The sequence below is a fragment of the Poromitra crassiceps genome (genome assembly GCF_964638095.1).
Source record: "Poromitra crassiceps genome assembly, chromosome: 13".
NCBI lineage: Eukaryota > Metazoa > Chordata > Actinopteri > Beryciformes > Melamphaidae > Poromitra > Poromitra crassiceps.
Window position 1 is genome coordinate 46,107,795 of NC_139644.1, and position 16,515 is coordinate 46,124,309.

At 45.8% G+C, this 16,515-nt stretch overlaps 1 protein-coding gene across 1 annotated transcript in view; it reads right to left on the reverse strand.

The window, feature by feature from the left end:
* Positions 1-16,515, reverse strand: part of doc2a (double C2-like domains, alpha) — a gene marked incomplete at both ends in the record, with an annotated part of 147,162 nt that overhangs the window by 16,685 nt on the left and 113,962 nt on the right. The gene's annotated exons all lie outside the window — the stretch shown is intronic.

Here is a 16,515-nt window from a genome sequence, read left to right on the forward strand (position 1 = left end):
TATTGCCGCTTACGTTACCATTGCACGCGCACGTTCGCTAGCCTCCGGGTTGCTTACTGTCTAGCCTGTGCTTCTTGCTAGCCTGCTAGCTTGCTTAAGCAGTACTCCCGCTAATAGGGTGCGCCCTGCGGGAGCTTGCTATTAGTGATTAGCTTCCTGCTTCCTCTTGCTACTGAGCAGGGAAAGTCAGGGAGGCTACTTTGGCCGAGTATAAATCGGCACGTTAAGTGAGTGTTCTGCCTTGGGCACGAGCACGCTGCACAGGCGCCTTGAACCCTCGGTCTGGTCCGCAGCTAAGCTCTTGAGAGCTGACCAAGGTCCGCTCTCAAAGGAGTGTGAAAGCTAGCTTGCCTTGCATACGTGCAGATAGCAATATATTAGTACTGTTTAGCACAGAACGATAGTATTTTGCAGATAGCTGGCATGCACCCGTGCAGTTAGTATCTGTGTGCTAAGTACATTGGGCGCGAGCTACCTCCGCTACAATAGACGTACCGCTCCTTGCTGGCGCTACGCGTCCAGCAGGGCTTACAGCTCGCCAAGGTCTGGGCTCAGTGCCAGCCTTTGGCTTGTAGCTCTAAGGACAAGCCCACCGCCCTTGGTGCCCAAGGCCCGGGGTGGTTGGGAGCTCTCCATGGGTCATACTCCCTTGTTGGGGCGCCCCCTGCAAGTGCAGGGAGCCTGGCAGGGGGCACAGCGCACCTTGGTCCATGGCCATGGCCTGGCCTCGGTTGGCAGCGCCCAGGTCAAGCCCACCGGTTGGCTCACCAAGGCTGGGCTTAGTTCCAGCCTGCGGCTTGTAGCTTTAGACCCACCGTCCTCGGTGCCCAAGGCCCGAGTTCGGTCGGGAGCTCGCCCAGGGTCTCATACCCATCATCAAGGCTCGCCTTGGTCCATGGCTACGGCCTGGCCTCGGCTAGAGGCTCCTAGGACAGCCCACCATCAATGGCACCGACGGCTCATTGCTGGTCGGGAGCTCGCCTGGGGGCCGCACTGTCGGACAAGTCCACGTGCGGCCGGTCTCGAGAAAGAACGTTACCTCCGCAGTCCCCCCAGCCTGCGAAAGGCGCACGGCAGGGGGGGGGGTTGCTTCGATACAACAGCGCGTCAGTAGGCGGAGCTTGCGTAAGAAGTTCTCCCCCAGCATGCACAGCTTCTACGGAACTGTCCATGCGGCGGGGGGGGGGGGGGGGGGCGTAGCCTCTCACGTCCCGCCCCCCCATCAGGGCACCGGATCAAAAGGTCCCGGTGCCCAGCAATATGCTCATGACGGGTTCCGCTCCTTTGGCCACAAGAGACCATCTTGTCCAACAGGCTCGATGCCTGGGAGCATCTATGTTCCCCGTCCCCATTACGGCGCACCCTCCAGAGGGGATACGCTCTACAGTTTGCCAGGCCCACACCCACGTTCGACGGGACCCCCGATCTGACCGTGGAGGGGGAGGCCATGGACATACTCCACAAGGAGGTGGGGCGATTCGCTCGGTTCCCAAGGCAGATGTGCGCTTGGGTTTTCTACCACAGGTACTTTATCGTGCCCAAGAAGGACGGCTCCATGCGTCCAAAATTGGACCTTCGGCGTCTCAACAAGACGCTGAGGAAGTCCCGTTCCGAATGCTCTCTTCCCCGCCTGTTCAACGAGTTGAGTCAGGGGGATTTCTTACTTCCGGGGATCTGGAAGGTGCGTTCTTCCATGTCCACATGGTCAGGAGACACAGGAAATACCTGAGGTTCTCCTTCCTGTGGAAGGCTTACGAGTTCTGTGTCTTGCCATTCGGCATGTCTTTGAGCCCGCGAACCCTCACGGTGTGCGTGGAGACAGCCTTGGCTCCCCTCCGCGCGAGGGGGATCCACGTCTTCCTATATCTCGACAACGTTCTCTTAGCGGCCGACTCGAGGGGCCGTGCCACGGAACATTCCAAGGTGGTGACCGATCACCGGCAAACCTTAGGGTTTTTGGGTGAACTGGCAGAAGAGTTGCCTCGTCCCAGCGCAGGCGGCGACCTTCCTGGGGCTCGAGCTAGACTTCCTGCGAGCCTTTCGCCAGAGCGACAGGCTTGCACGGTTCGGACAGCAAGCCAAGGACGTTAGGTCTGTGCCATCGGTGTCAGTGCATCAGTGCACAGTGATGTTGGGCCTGATGGCCTCAGCACTGCATGTGCTCCCGCTAGGGAGGCTACACATGCTCTCGTGGTCCAAATATGGTTCTCAGGCTTCGCCTGGACTCGGCCGGGGACCGTCATCGCAGGGTTCCTCTGACAGGTCAGGCCTGGCAGGCGCTGGCTATATGGGCGGACCCCCGTTACCTCTCGAGAGGTACTCGGTGGGGCCCTGTCCCGCTCAGGATGGTGATTCGCACAGACGCCTCCCTCTGGGGAGGGGGTGCGATTTGCGGGCATTTTTCGGCGAACGGCCGGTGGGAGGCTCAGGAACTTTGCCACATAAACGTGCTAGAGCTGAAGGCGATTCGCCGGGCTCTGCTTCAGGACAAGCCCACCATCAATGGCGCCGTGGGCCCATTGTTGGTTGGGAGCTCTCTTGGGGACCGCATTGCCGGACAAGTCCGCGTGCGGCCAGACTCGAAAGAGAACGTTGCCTCCGCAGTCCCCCCGGCCTGCGGAGGTAACACTTCCAGCGGCTCACACATGGGCACCATGTGCTGATTCGCTCGGACAATAGGGCAGCGATCGCCCACCTGAACAAACAGGGCGGTGTGCGGTCGGGGGCGCTGAACCATAGCGGGATTCACCTGTGGGTGTATCCCCGTCTCCTTTCAGTGTCAGCAGTCTATCTGCCGGGACGGCGGAGTTACGACCGGCCTGCTGTCTCGAGGCAATCCCCGTTATACGGAGTGGTGCCTCCACCCTCGGGTGATGGAACAGGTTTGGGCCAGGTTTGGTCGCGCCTGCGTCGATCTCTCGCATCGCGGCGCGCGACACACTGCCCACTGTGGTTCTCGATCCAGGAGGACAGCCCCCGTTAGGTCATGACGCGCTAAAAGCGCACGCGTGGCCGAGGGAGGGGCTCTATGCGTTTCCCCCGACCCCCCTGATCCGTCAGGTGTTGGACAGGGTGAGGGAACAGCGCCTCCGGCTCATTTTAGTCTGTTTTGGCCCAGGCAGACATGGTTTGCGGACCTGGTCTCCCTGGCGCAAGATCCGCCCTGGGCGTTGCCGGTACGGGCCGATCTCCTATCCCAGGCGGAGGGGGAGGTGTTCCACCCCTCCCCAGGCAGGTGGAAGCTAGCGGTCTGGCTCCTGAACCGGACCAGTTGCTAGCCCAGGGCTTGCCTGATAATGTGGGATGCACTATGCAGCAAGTAAGGGCGTGGATCCAGTGAACTGCAGTGTGCGACCAGTTCTCTGTTTCCTTCAGAGCCTGCTTGACGCGGGTCAGTCCCCGCAGTCGCTTAAGGTGTACGTAGACGCGATTTCTGCTTGCCATATGGGAATTGAAGGGAGCCCCGTGGGGGCGTACCCTTTGGTCTTGCGCTTCATGAAGGGGGTGCGTAAACTGCGCCCGCCGTCGCGGTGCGTTTTTTCCCCAAATCGGACCTGGTTACGGTGCTGGACGGGCTAACGGGTCATCCGTTTGAGCCCTTGGACTCCGCCGATTTAAGGGTTCTGTCTTTAAAGACCGCGCTGCTGCTGGCCTTGTCGTCAGGAAAGAGAGTTGGTGACCTGATTGCCCTCTCGGTGCAGCAGGCCTGTGTGGTTTTGGGAATGATGGGCGCAGGGTTACGTTGCGACCTAACCCGGCGTACCAGCCCAAGAATATTAATGCCAGCTATAGGTCTATGGTTATAGACTTATTGGCATTCTGTCCCCCGCCGTTCAGTTCGGGTGAGGAGAGACGTTTGCACATGCTGTGCCCCGTAAGGGCGCTCTCGGCCTATGTGGCCAGGACGCGTTCATTACGCATTACAGATCAGCTGTTGGTTTGCTTTGGGCAAAGGGCCCAGGGCGGACCCCTTTCCAAGGATCGCTTAGCACACTGGATAGTGGAGGCGATCGCGTTGGCATACTCTGCCGTGGGCAAGGTTCCCCCGGAGGGTATCAAGTAGGGATGGGAATTGATAAGATTTTAGCGATTCCGATTCCATTTTCGATTCTGCTTATCGATCCGATTCCTTATCGATTCTCTTATCGATTCTCATTGGGCAAGAAAAAAAAAAAAAGAGTACAAACGGGTTTATTAACATTAATTTTCTTTTAGATTATTATTATTATAATTATGTATTATTATTCAGCTCTGAGATCAGATTGCTCTTTTCAATCCCATACCAAGCAGGGATCAGTGTGTCTGTTAAACTGGCTTTGTTTGGGGGTTTGTATTTTGGGTTGAGCATCTTTGTCATCTCCCTATAGAAAATATATAGTGGGAATGAATGAAACAGAACTAGTGGTTAAAATGACAACATGCAACTTTGGACATTTTACTTTAGCTGGCATGTCAGACAAACTTGGTCACTGCTCGGGGACATTCGTTTACCCTCGCCTCGGTCATTTTACTCTTCCCTGCGGCAGGGACAGGGAGGCAGGCACCCTGCCTGGGTGAATGGAGGGGCTAGAGCTGCACAAGAAGTACTCGCTGCAGCCTCTGACCCAAAGCGACTACCAGCCCCTGAACCAGTCTGACTCTGAACGTCATCATCCTAAAATTAAATGGATGGAAATGGAGTATTGGTGAAATCTGGTTTACACAATAGACAGGGTCTGGAGGAGTTTACTCTCCATAGTAACAGATGACGCGCTAACGTTAGCCGTTAGCCGCGCTGCTGTTAGCTGTTATTATCGTCACTCCATAGCACATCAAAAACGTGACATTCCTCCAAAATTATTGCATGCTGTGTGGACAAATGTTTCTGCATATTGCTAGTATTTCCCCCCTTTGACGAAATAGAGGTTTTGCAAGCATTGCAAGTGGCACTGTGGTCATCGTTTTGCTTCTGCCTAGACGCCATGGTGGCTGGAAACAAAACAAGGCTGCGTTGCGTGCGTGTCGCAGCGTGTGACGTCATCGCGCATGGAATAGATAGTGGAATCGTTCAGGAGGTTGGCTAACGATTCCAAGGAATCGATCCACTGGGACCCAGTTCTCAACAAGAACCGGTTCTCGATTCCCATCCCTAGTATCAAGGCGCATTCTACGCGAGGTGTTGCGACATCCTCTGCGTTGTTGCGTGGTGTGTCGGTGGAGGACATGTGTGCCGTGGCCTCATGGTCCTCTCATCACACTTTTGTCAGGTACTACAGTCTCGACGTGTCCGGTTCGCAGTTCGCGCACGCGGTGCTGTCGGTGGCAAGAAAGTAGTATCGTTGCCACTCTAATATGTCATTCGGTTAGGCATAAACGTTGCCCTTTCGGGTCGCCCTTTGGGTGCTCCCGGCAGCAAGGTCGGTTGAATTGAGGCACTAGTGAGAGCTTGAGTTCGAAACAAAGTAAAACGTTAGGGTTGTGCTACAACCCGGGTTTTACGAGTGAGAACGAGAGCTCTCACTACCCAGCCTTGCTGTGTCGATGCGTCACGGGGTGCGTCGGGTCTCAGCGGCTGGAAGAAATTAGAGTGATTATCCCTGGGCTGGCAGGACGTGACGTAGTCACGTGGATCCGTGTCAGTCCCAGGGGGTACCACGCCACCTACGGGTGGGTGGTCGGTTTTAATGAAAAGTAATTTTGGAGCAAAATAACAGTCTTCCATGGGGCTGCGTAGCAGCGTTGTAGGCACTAGTGAGAGCTCTCGTTCTCACTCGTAAAACCCGGGTTGTAGCACAACCCTAACGTTTTCCTTATTATTGGTCTCCACAACAGAACATGGCTCAGCCCAAGCCCCACCCCTGTTTGGTCCAAGATAGCTATTAGCTATATTTACTAACTACATCATAATACATGACCGAACGGCACATCAGTCAAAATCGCATAATGTGTTTTCTTTAATCTGATTTTCCAATCAAAGGTGAAATGACACAGATATGATGGTTTAAAGTGGCCCCAATGCAAAATGTGAACACTGTGAGGTGAGTGACGTCTCTTCCTTCTTTATAGGTTCCTTGCCCACTAACCCCCTCCCCGCCTTCTCATGGAGCGGCGGTGAGCAGCGTTCAGGCTTGTTGACATATGTGTATGTTCTGTGGGGCTGCAGGAGATGAGCTGTGTTCAGGGTCTTAAACCTGTTCTCCCTGCATTGACTTGGCTCAGCGTGAAACCCAGCATTGACTCTGACAGTATGCGCTGCTCATAACTGCAGCAGACAGCTGATACTGCTCTGACCGGGGTTCCACCCATAAATGAGTCCACGGGCCGAGATTCCATATCGTGAAATAGTCTCTATAGATCTGTAGATTCCGTCATGGCTGCAGAGGCATAAACACAAAAATAAATAGATCGTGTTCCATGTACACAAATCTATAGATAGTTTGGTGGCTATTTGACAAACTGCCATGAGAGTGTCAGTGTGTCTCTCAGAACATGAGAGTGTCAGTGTGTCTCTCAGAACATGAGAGTGTCAGTGTGTCTCTCAGAACATGAGAGTGTCAGTGTGTCTCTCAGAACATGAGAGTGTCAGTGTGTCAGTGTGTCTCCCAGAACGCTGTTCTTGCCCAGGTGGAGAAGTTGCTCTGCTCATCACATGTTGACTAGCTGCGCTCAGAAACCAACAGTCCATCTTATCAGAGGTAGTCTCGGTGCCCAGCCTCCCCTCACTTCCGGGAGAGGAGTCTGGCAGCGCAGGTCTCCATTGTGGAATTGCGATGGGCGGCGCTTAGCGGCAGTGCCCTTGGAAAATTGTTTCCAACAATCCAACTTGCCATTTTCAGCGTGTAGCAACCATAGACTGTATATATATGGACGTAGCTATCCCATTCAATTATGTTTTCCTAGCGGAGTTCAAATGACAGGTGTTGCCATCTTGGTTTTATTGCGACGGAGGGGGTTGAGAGGGTGGTGCTAGGGGGGGTGTGGGATGAGCACCGATTAGCATAACCCAGAGCCGTATAGATAGAAGAGTCCCGACATCTCCATTCACTCCAATGGACCAGTTTTTTACTCTCAAGAGTTCCAGGAAGTACGGTCCTGGATTAAGCAGCACTGTCGAGTTGCAGCAAAATAGACAGTTTGTGTTCTACTCTGAAAGGGTTTTTTCCCCCTTGAATCAAATTGTACATAATCAGCTTTATTTTAGCATGCAAAAGTAGCGCGAGACCCATTCCTGGCTGTTCATTGGCTGATGAGTCTCGCATTTTGGTCCTCCGCTGACGGCACTCTCGCTCTAGAGGACACTAGCATAACCTATGGGGGTGATCTTACGTGCTGACAAACACGCCCACCTTAGCTCGCAGTGGAAGCTCCTCAAGCTAGCTGAAGCTGGGTCAGACTGCTAACAAGCTAGCTAACAGGCTACGGGCTATAGCCAGGCCATCCAGATACGGTCGGGACCGTGAGGCAGCGAAGAGTCGTCCCACATTCACGTTACGTTGAGGTAGGCTAAATTAACACGAAACTACAATAAAGGTTTAACCAAAGATGTATCTGTTATTGACATTATAGCTATTATAGCCTGCCCCGTACGCTCTCCGTGCGGGGTGAATTTCTCACTCACTTCGCTGGACAAACAGGCATATCTCTGGGCAGCACTGGAGGGTGAGGGTGGGGGAGGAGCTGGGGACATTTAAGCAGACACCCCCCCAGAGTTTCAGAGTATACTGCAAAAAGATTGTGAACCCTAATTTTATATACTCTGCGAGATTTTTGATCATGCAAATTTGGCTGGGTGGTTAAAAACACTTTTCTGTGGTGTGACTAACTTAAAAACATGTATTTTTGCTTTACAGAGACTTTAATGATGTTATTATTTTTCATAATGTAGTCAAAATGCCAGCAGTGTAGTGATACACTGCATAATTTATCTAATTCTCAGGAGCTTATTACAGGATCAATGTTTGTGCATTTCAGGCCCTGGGAATTCAGCTGCAGATCATCTTCAATCTAAATGACTCTGTTCCGTTTGTAGCTTGGAGTCTGGAGACTCGAGCAGGTCAACAAACAAGGGCTTTAAATAGGCCATGAGCCAGTGAATGTGTTCACTGTGTGTGAATGTGAACAGGACACTCCTGTTCTCAGTGGGATTCCCCCTATATAAATAAAGGTAAAAGAAAGAAAGAAAGAAAGAAAGAAAGAAAGAAAGAAAGAAAGAAAGAAAGAAAGAAAGAATATTCTTCCTGCCCGAAAACATCCCCAAAATGAATCATGATAGCTCCTGAACCTAATAAGCCATATATGCTTCTGGTCCCCTTTGATAGGCAACAAGTGAAGCAATATGAATCCAGTGTAAGTAAACCTGCATCTATTACCATTCTAGAGTAAATGGAGAAACCAGGCTGAGCTACTGAAGTCACAGTAAACAAAGACACACAGACTGCTAGAGGCACAACACGGTTCAGCCTGAACAAGGGGCGGTTGTGGCTCAGGAGGTAGAGCGCGGCGTCCACTCATCAGAAGGTCGGTGGTTCGATCCCCGGCTCCTCCAGTCCGCATGTCGAAGTGTCCTTGGGCAAGACACTGAACCTCAAATTGCTCCCGATGGCTGTGCCAGCACCCTGCGTGGCAGCTTGCCGCCTTTGGTGTGTGAATGGGTGAATGTAGGCACATTGTAAAGCACTTTGGATAAAAGCGCTATATAAATGTAGTCCATTTACCATTCAAGGATGAGAGCCTGGAGAAAGACCCACCAGTGAAGAAATTCCATAAACCAGTGAAACACATGCAGAATACATTCAGTGATATGTGTCTTTGTTTGGACGCATCAAAGTGATGGCACATGGGTGCAGTCTATGTATGGAGGAGATCCTTCTCACCCGCTGGGACCTTTGTCCAGACCAGATGGATTGCTGAGAAAGACAAATGAAGCTACTTTGGTCACAAAATTGCAGAAGAATGTAGCAGAGAGACTCCCAGGAACTCTGCTACAGTGTTGCTGGAATGAACTTGATCAAAAGAGCGTAAGGAAAAAATGTTCACTCCCGAGATGTATGTGTGATGCAAATGGCCTCAGGTGTACCGACGTGTAGACTGACGTGTAGACTGACGTGTAGACTGACGTGTAGACTGACGTGTAGACTGACGTGTAGACTGACGTGTAGACTGGCAGACTGTGAGAAGCAAGCATCCACCTCAGAGAGTGTGCAAAGTTCTGATCAAGATGAAGATGTGGAACACATGGGAGACTTGGAAATGAGTGTGATTATTAGGTTATTAAAGTATGTAAAACAAAGTATGATTTGTATGAAAAGTAGGTATGAAAGTTTTGTATTATTATTCATTTTTTTAAATGTCTGTACTGTAGTACAGTAGTCTCGGCTCCCAGACAATTGGAGAGCGCCACCAACGGCACCACGGATAAAGGCAAGAAAGACATGTATGTTAGGGTTAATACTCCTGTCAGTGCCCCTGACCAAGGTACTGGCAAAAGAACTGGAGTTGGTCCCCGGGCGCTGCACTGTGGCTGCCCACTGCTCCTAGTTCTAGGAAGGTTCCTAGTAGAGGATGGGTCAAATGCAGAGGATGAATTTCCCCAAGGGGATAAATAAAGGGTAACTTAACTTAACTGAGACGGAGTCTACGTCTGTACTGACGGAACTTATAGTAATTAGTTGTAATATAATTATTAATATTATAATATTGATTTTGTTTACCTATCAAAGGAGACCAGAAACATGCATATAGGCCTTATGGTTCAGGAGATATCATGATTAATTTGGGGGACGTCATTTCGGGCAGGAGACCTGAAGAATATGCTTGGTAGTGTTATAAAATGGGTAAAAGGTTAAGATATGATTTAGGAGGGCCATTACTTTCCAGATAATTCATTGTAAATGAACGAAAGAATTGTTTGTTTGGTCGGGGTACAGCAGCACTTCAATGTGATTATATTGTGTTTTTCTCTTTGATTTGAGCTCTTGTGCAAATTGGGTGATGTATAGAGACTGATGTGAGCTTTGTATCTTATGTGTTTGTCATCACATCTCTGAAGTGTTGTACTATGTTTGAACACCTATTGGTGTATATTGAGTTATGTATTTATATTACCCCAAACAATTTTGTGTTGTTTGAGCTGTAGTGTGTCCTCATGTAAACAAAAAGAAAAACCAATAAAAACTTGGTCACAAAAATAAATAAAATGGGTGATAGCACACATTTGGAGGCAACTGCTGCATTGCTATCACATCTTTTCTAACAGTAGGGGTGTATACCTGCCAAAGATCACTATGAAAGTTAGTCCCCCAAGATGGTGCCGACCAACCCTACTGGCTCACGGCCTATTACACGACCATTAGCAAATCCCACAGTTAAAAGGATACGCCAACATTTTGAGAGTTTAGTGATGCACGGACTGCACACAGCGCATGCGCCACATGGCAAACGAGGAAGTAACTCTCTTGTTAGTTCGGTTACCAAGGGACATAAAAGCAAGTACTACTGTGACCAGTTTTAAAAGAGCCCTAAAGCACATGGCTCCATAGAAATGCACTTTAAATTACTGGCTTCATGGCAATGCACTTTACATTTATTTCATAGCCTTTGTATTTCTTTTATTCTTTTTATAAGTGATACATTGACCTGCTGCTATTTGCTTGATCTGCTGCTATTTGTTTTATCTTGAGTTCCTTTAATGTAACCGCTCTCTGTTGTTTTATGTTTATTTTAAATTGTTTTAAGTGTTTTATGCTTTTTATGCCTCGTCTTATTATATGTTTTACGTGAGGACCACAATGTAAATAAGCCTTCGGGCTTTTTTGTGTTTTTATCCTCGGTGATTGATATATTGTCTGTTCTTTCATTACTATATGTACTGTTGTGTTCTTTCTTGTTTTATCACCAAATAAATTCATTCATTCAAATAAATTAATTCATTCATTCACTCTTTGTTTAGTTCTCGGTGGGTGGATTTACTACGAAAATGACCGTTTCACGTAACTTTGGATTATGATTTCATCGTGTGGTGAGTGCACGAGTCACAACATGTACATGTGAGCATTTCTGGAGCTGTTGGAATGTGCATTTTGGGCGACTGAACGGGAGTAGTCACAAATCCCATAGACTGCCATTGTAGCGCTAAGCTATTAGCAGTGAGGGGCTCTGAGTTACTTATTGTTTCATTGGAGATTGTGATTGTTTGATTACAACCAATGTGTACTGTACTCTACCTTGCAAATAAAAACACAAACAGCAGTGAGGGGCTCTACCACAGTTTGTACTGCACGCAGATTGAAAATAAAGCCATGTACGTTCTAGTTTTAATATCGGCAAATGGCAAATGGCCTAAACACTCAAACTGTTGGCATGTCCCTTTAAGATCTCTCCGATTCTGCTCTAAAGCAGCAAGCAACAACAATGACTTCAGCAGGTTGAATAATTGAGTGAGCGTTCAAGAGGGAAACCAGGAGCTGAAGTGTTCTGAAGCTGCTTGGATAACATTGATTTATTTATGATTGGCCCTATATTCTATACTAGGCTTTGAGTGATGGATGGTGTTGTGAAGGCTGAGGCTGCCAATAGCGAATAGCTATTTTGTGCCATTATACAATGTCTTTAAATTGAGACATTTGAATGTCTTTTTAAATTGAGACATTTGAATGTCTTTAAATTGAGTCATTTTAATGTCTTTAACACATTCACTGCCAGCCGTTTTTTTTTTTACTGTAGGTAGCTTCTGCCAAGGTTTTTTTTTTAGGATTCTGGCTCATCTTTCAACAGCCGAGGATTATTTTCTGCTAAGATTTTGTTAACACAAAATATCTCAAAAGAACTAATAGAATTTTTTTTTTTTTTTTTTTTTTTTTTTTTTTTTTAGACTTTTCATTTACAACTGTAAGGCAATCATCACAAGTGTATATAACTTCGACAAGCATGAACAGACACATGGCAGCACATTCACACATAATACAGGACAGACAGGGGGAAACACGAAAATAAAAAATAAAATAAAATTTAAATTAAATAAAACATATTGATGGCTAGAGACTTGTTAAAGATAAATAGAGGTCTTTGGCAAACTTCGATTTAATTAATTTCAGGGACTTCATGTAGAGTTGGGTTTCATTAAAGTAGCAGGTAAAGATGGGTGGAGTTTTGATAAATTTGGCCTTATGAATAAAGAATTTAGCTAAGATTAGTAACACATTGATCATTAGGTCCAATTTTTTGTCTTCTAATATTACACCAAAAACAATACTATTATAATCAAGAACAGGCATTACTGTGTTTTTTCCATTTAACCAATCGATGAATTGTTTCCAGAACAGTTGGGTGTGAGAACATGAAACAAAAAGATGCTCAGTTGTTTCAATATCACCTTTACAGAAAATACACTCATTGCTCTCAAATCCAAATCTTAATCTTAAAAATTCACTGGAAGGGTAGAAGTCATTCATTATTTTGTAATGAATTTCTTTTGTTTTGGGTGGAACTGGATATTTGAAGAATTTTGTTCTCAATCTACATAATGCTGGTTTGTCAAAAATATTCAAAATATTATTTCTACAAGAACGGGCAGTGTATAAATCATTTGTTAGAATAGACCTTGTGAATTGGTTTGAGCACCTTTTATCAAGAAAATGTATTCCATTGATAAAAAGAGTGCAGAGATGAGATGAGGACTGAGAGTGCAATGCTATATTTTTCGCTAGGTTAAGGAATGCTTTGGGAATGGCATTGATAAGCGATTTAAATTCTTTGAGGTTACAATCAAAATCATATTTACAGCAAAAATCGTTATGAGGAAGTACATTTCCATTTGCATCTAATAGATCCATTACACACCAAATGTTTCTATCCATCCAGTGCTTATAGAACATGGATTTTCTTTTGTGAAGTATATATCGATTGTTCCATAGTGGAGTATTGTGAGGAGTGAAGTTGTGATTGTAAAATAATTTCCAAAAAAGTAAAACCTGTTGGTGATATTTAGAAAGCTTAAGAGGCAATTTGGTGACATTATAATCACATTTTAAAACAAATTCTAGTCCACCTATCTTGTTGAATATTTTTTGAGGGAATATGTGCCAGATACTGTCAGGGGATTTAACACACTGTTTCAACCAATTCACTTTAAGAGTTCCATTCATACATTCAAAGTCTATTGCTTTTAGTCCACCTTCACAAAGGTCTTTAACAGTTATAGCTTTTTTTATATAGTGAGTTCGATTCTTCCATATAAAATTAAAGTTGAGTTGATTTAAGGATTTAACAAAGTCTGAGCTAAGTGCTAAAGAAGATGCAGGATGGACACCTCTGGAGATGCTTTCCATTTTGGTGAGAAACGTTCTACCGAAAATGGATAAATCTCTTTGTAACCACATATTAAGTTTTCGTTTACATTCCACTACTTTGTTTGTCAAATTAAGCAGTTCACGTTCCTTCTGATCTTTTGTTATATAAATACCAAGGTATTTTACCACAGTTTTAACTGGTATGTTATAAATCACATTCTGGTCATGTTCATGAATAGACAGCAGATCACATTTTTGGATATTGAGAAATAGTCCAGAGGCCTTTGAAAAGAGTTCAATATTCTGTAAGGCGACAGGAATCTGATGTTCATCCTGGAGAAACAAGGTTGTGTCGTCCGCGAACTGACTAATTGCGAGCTCTGTTCCAAACATATTCAGTTTTTTTAAGTTCTCACAATTCTTAATCATAATAGCCAACATTTCTGCCGCTAAAATGAACAGTCCAGGGCTTGCCGGACAGCCTTGACGAATTCCTTTCTGTACGTCAAAACGAGGCGAGGTACCATGAGGTAATGAGACACAGCTGTTGATGTTCTTATATAAAGTCTCCATAGCCTTAATGAAAGAGTCCCCAAAACCAAAAGCCTTTAGAGTACGGAACATGAAGGGGTGTTCGATCATGTCGAAGGCTTTTTTGAAATCGAGAAATAGAATGAAACCCTTGTCCTCGATCATTTCACTGTAATCTAGTACATCTAGAATAAGACGGATGTTGTTGTATATAGATCTACCATTTAAAAAACCTGACTGCGTTTCACTTATCACTTGGGATATACCTTCTTTTAGACGAATTGTGTATATATGTGCTAATAATTTATAATCATTGTTCAACAATGTGATAGGTCTTAGATTGTCTATGACTTTGGGATTTTTGCCCGGTTTTGGAATTAACACTATGACCCCTTGCTTCATACTTGTTGGAAGATTATGTTCACCAAGAGCCTCAGTCAACACTTTATACAAGAATTCCTTGATATCACACCAAAAGTGTTTATAAAAGTTAGCTGTCAGACCGTCAGAGCCCGGGGATCTGTCCAAGTGTAAACGCTTAAGTGCATTGTCCATTTCTTCAAGTGTTATTTCTGCATCACAACTATTTTTGAATTCTTGTTCAATCGTGGGAATCTTATCTTTAATAGGTTCAAAAAACATTGAGCAGTCATGTTCAGAGTGTGACGTTCTATACAAATGGTTATAGAAGGAGTAGATTTCATTAGAAATTGCTTTAGGATCAGAGCATTCTTCATTTTCAATCAGCAATGTTTTGATTGCATTTCTCTCTTGACGGCTTTTTTCTAGTTTGCAAAAATAGGAAGTGTTCTGTTCTCCTTCTTCTATCCACTTAGCCTTTGAACGGATATAAGCACCCTTGGCTTTGTAAATAAAGATGGAGTCAAGCTTGTTATGTAATTCCATAATTTTCTGTTTGTCCTCCTCCGTGGGATTACTTTTATTACAGTGTGCATTTAACTCTTTAATTAAATCTTTTTCCTCTTTTCTAGCTGTAAGGGCCTTTTCTTTACTAAAGGATATTGAATATTTTCTAACCTTATATTTAAAGAATTCCCATTTGTTTACGTAAGATTGAATGTCAGGGTCATTAAAAGACTCCTCCGTCATGGCTCTGATGGTCTGACAGTAACCCTCATCTCTCAAAAGATTTGCATTAAATTTCCAAAACCCTTTGTTATTTTGGCTAGTAAGAACTAATAGAATGTGTGCTTTCTCTGTCTAAAAGAGTTAGTTTGTAGAGTTAGTAGTTATGTAGGCATTAGCACTTGAATACAGCATGGTTTCAGCGTCTGAAAATTTAAGCTGAGATAAATGGCTTTTTGTGAAATTCGATAGAACAGTCACTTTAACCATTCATTTTTGGCATCAGTAAGACGTCAGACATCTAACCAATAGTTTTGAACAGTAATTTCCTCCATAACAGCAGGAAACCCCCCTCTCCTTCAAACTCCTCCCTCCGTGTGTGTTCTCCTCCTGCCTCCCTGGCTCTGCAGCGGGCGTGTCACAAGCGAGTTGCTGCTGCTGCTGCTGCCTGTCTGCTGGCGGCCGCTCTTTGGGCGAGTCTGGATGGGCTCGCTCGTTTCTTGGGGTTTCGGTTGAGAGCTTTGATGAAGCTTTTGCGATTCTGGTCTTATTTATGCTGCGTGTTTCAAAGTGTGTTGCACCCATAATCTATTATGCAAATTTGCAATCCCCCACCGCCAGCTCCCTGCGCGAAAGCGAAAGCGTTTTCGCCAATCCATTTTCATGAGAATGGCTTCCTCACGCGGCTGTTTTTGCTTGGCTTTCTCTCGTCTGGAGAGCACTGTCGCCACTTAGTGGGTCGGTAAAATAGATTATACACATTCAATACCTCCCATATTTTAATAGGAGATGTAAAAGGGGTTGATCGACGTCCCACCGTCAAATTTTTTTTTTTTTTTTTTTGGACGAGATATCTCGTCCACGGCAGTGAACGTGTTAAATTGAGAGATTTTAATGTCTTTTTAAATTGAGACATTTTAATGTCTTTAAATTGAGTCATTTTAATGCCAAACTTGCGTTTGGTAACGTGCTGGGATGACGTGTTTTGCATCTTCTTCACAGTCACTTCCTCTGCAAACCTCATTTTGCTCTGGTCACTTGTAGCCTCATGATGCCTGGAAGGTCTCCTGACCAAAAGCTCCACATACATGAGGTTTGGAGTGATGCCTTTTCCTATGTGATTCCCCCACTCCGCCATCTCAACCAAGCCTGATACTGACTGAGTGCTGTCTTTTCTTCAGTTTGACACACACACACACATGCAGGTGCGCGCACACGCGCACACACACACACACACACACACACATGCAGGCACGTGCACACGCACACACACACACACACACATGCAGGCACGCGTACACGCACGTTATGTGAAAGGTTGAAAGTCGAGCTGAACCCAAAAATGACTTTTCTTTTCATTTAGTTCAAATACCTGGGTATGCGGTGCACCTATTTAATAATGTATGCAAAACAAATCACAACAATCTAATTTCTTTACTTTTTCACACTTTTTCACATCAAAAGTTCGTTTTTCAAGATTTCATTGATAACAGTAATGTACAGTTTGCTGACTATCAAATTTCTACCCCATTTCAACCAATCATATCACGACATGCAGCTGTCAATCAAATCTTCATTTCTGGATAATTTTCTCTTCCAAATGAAGTAGAAAATGGCGCCTAGTGCCTGTCAT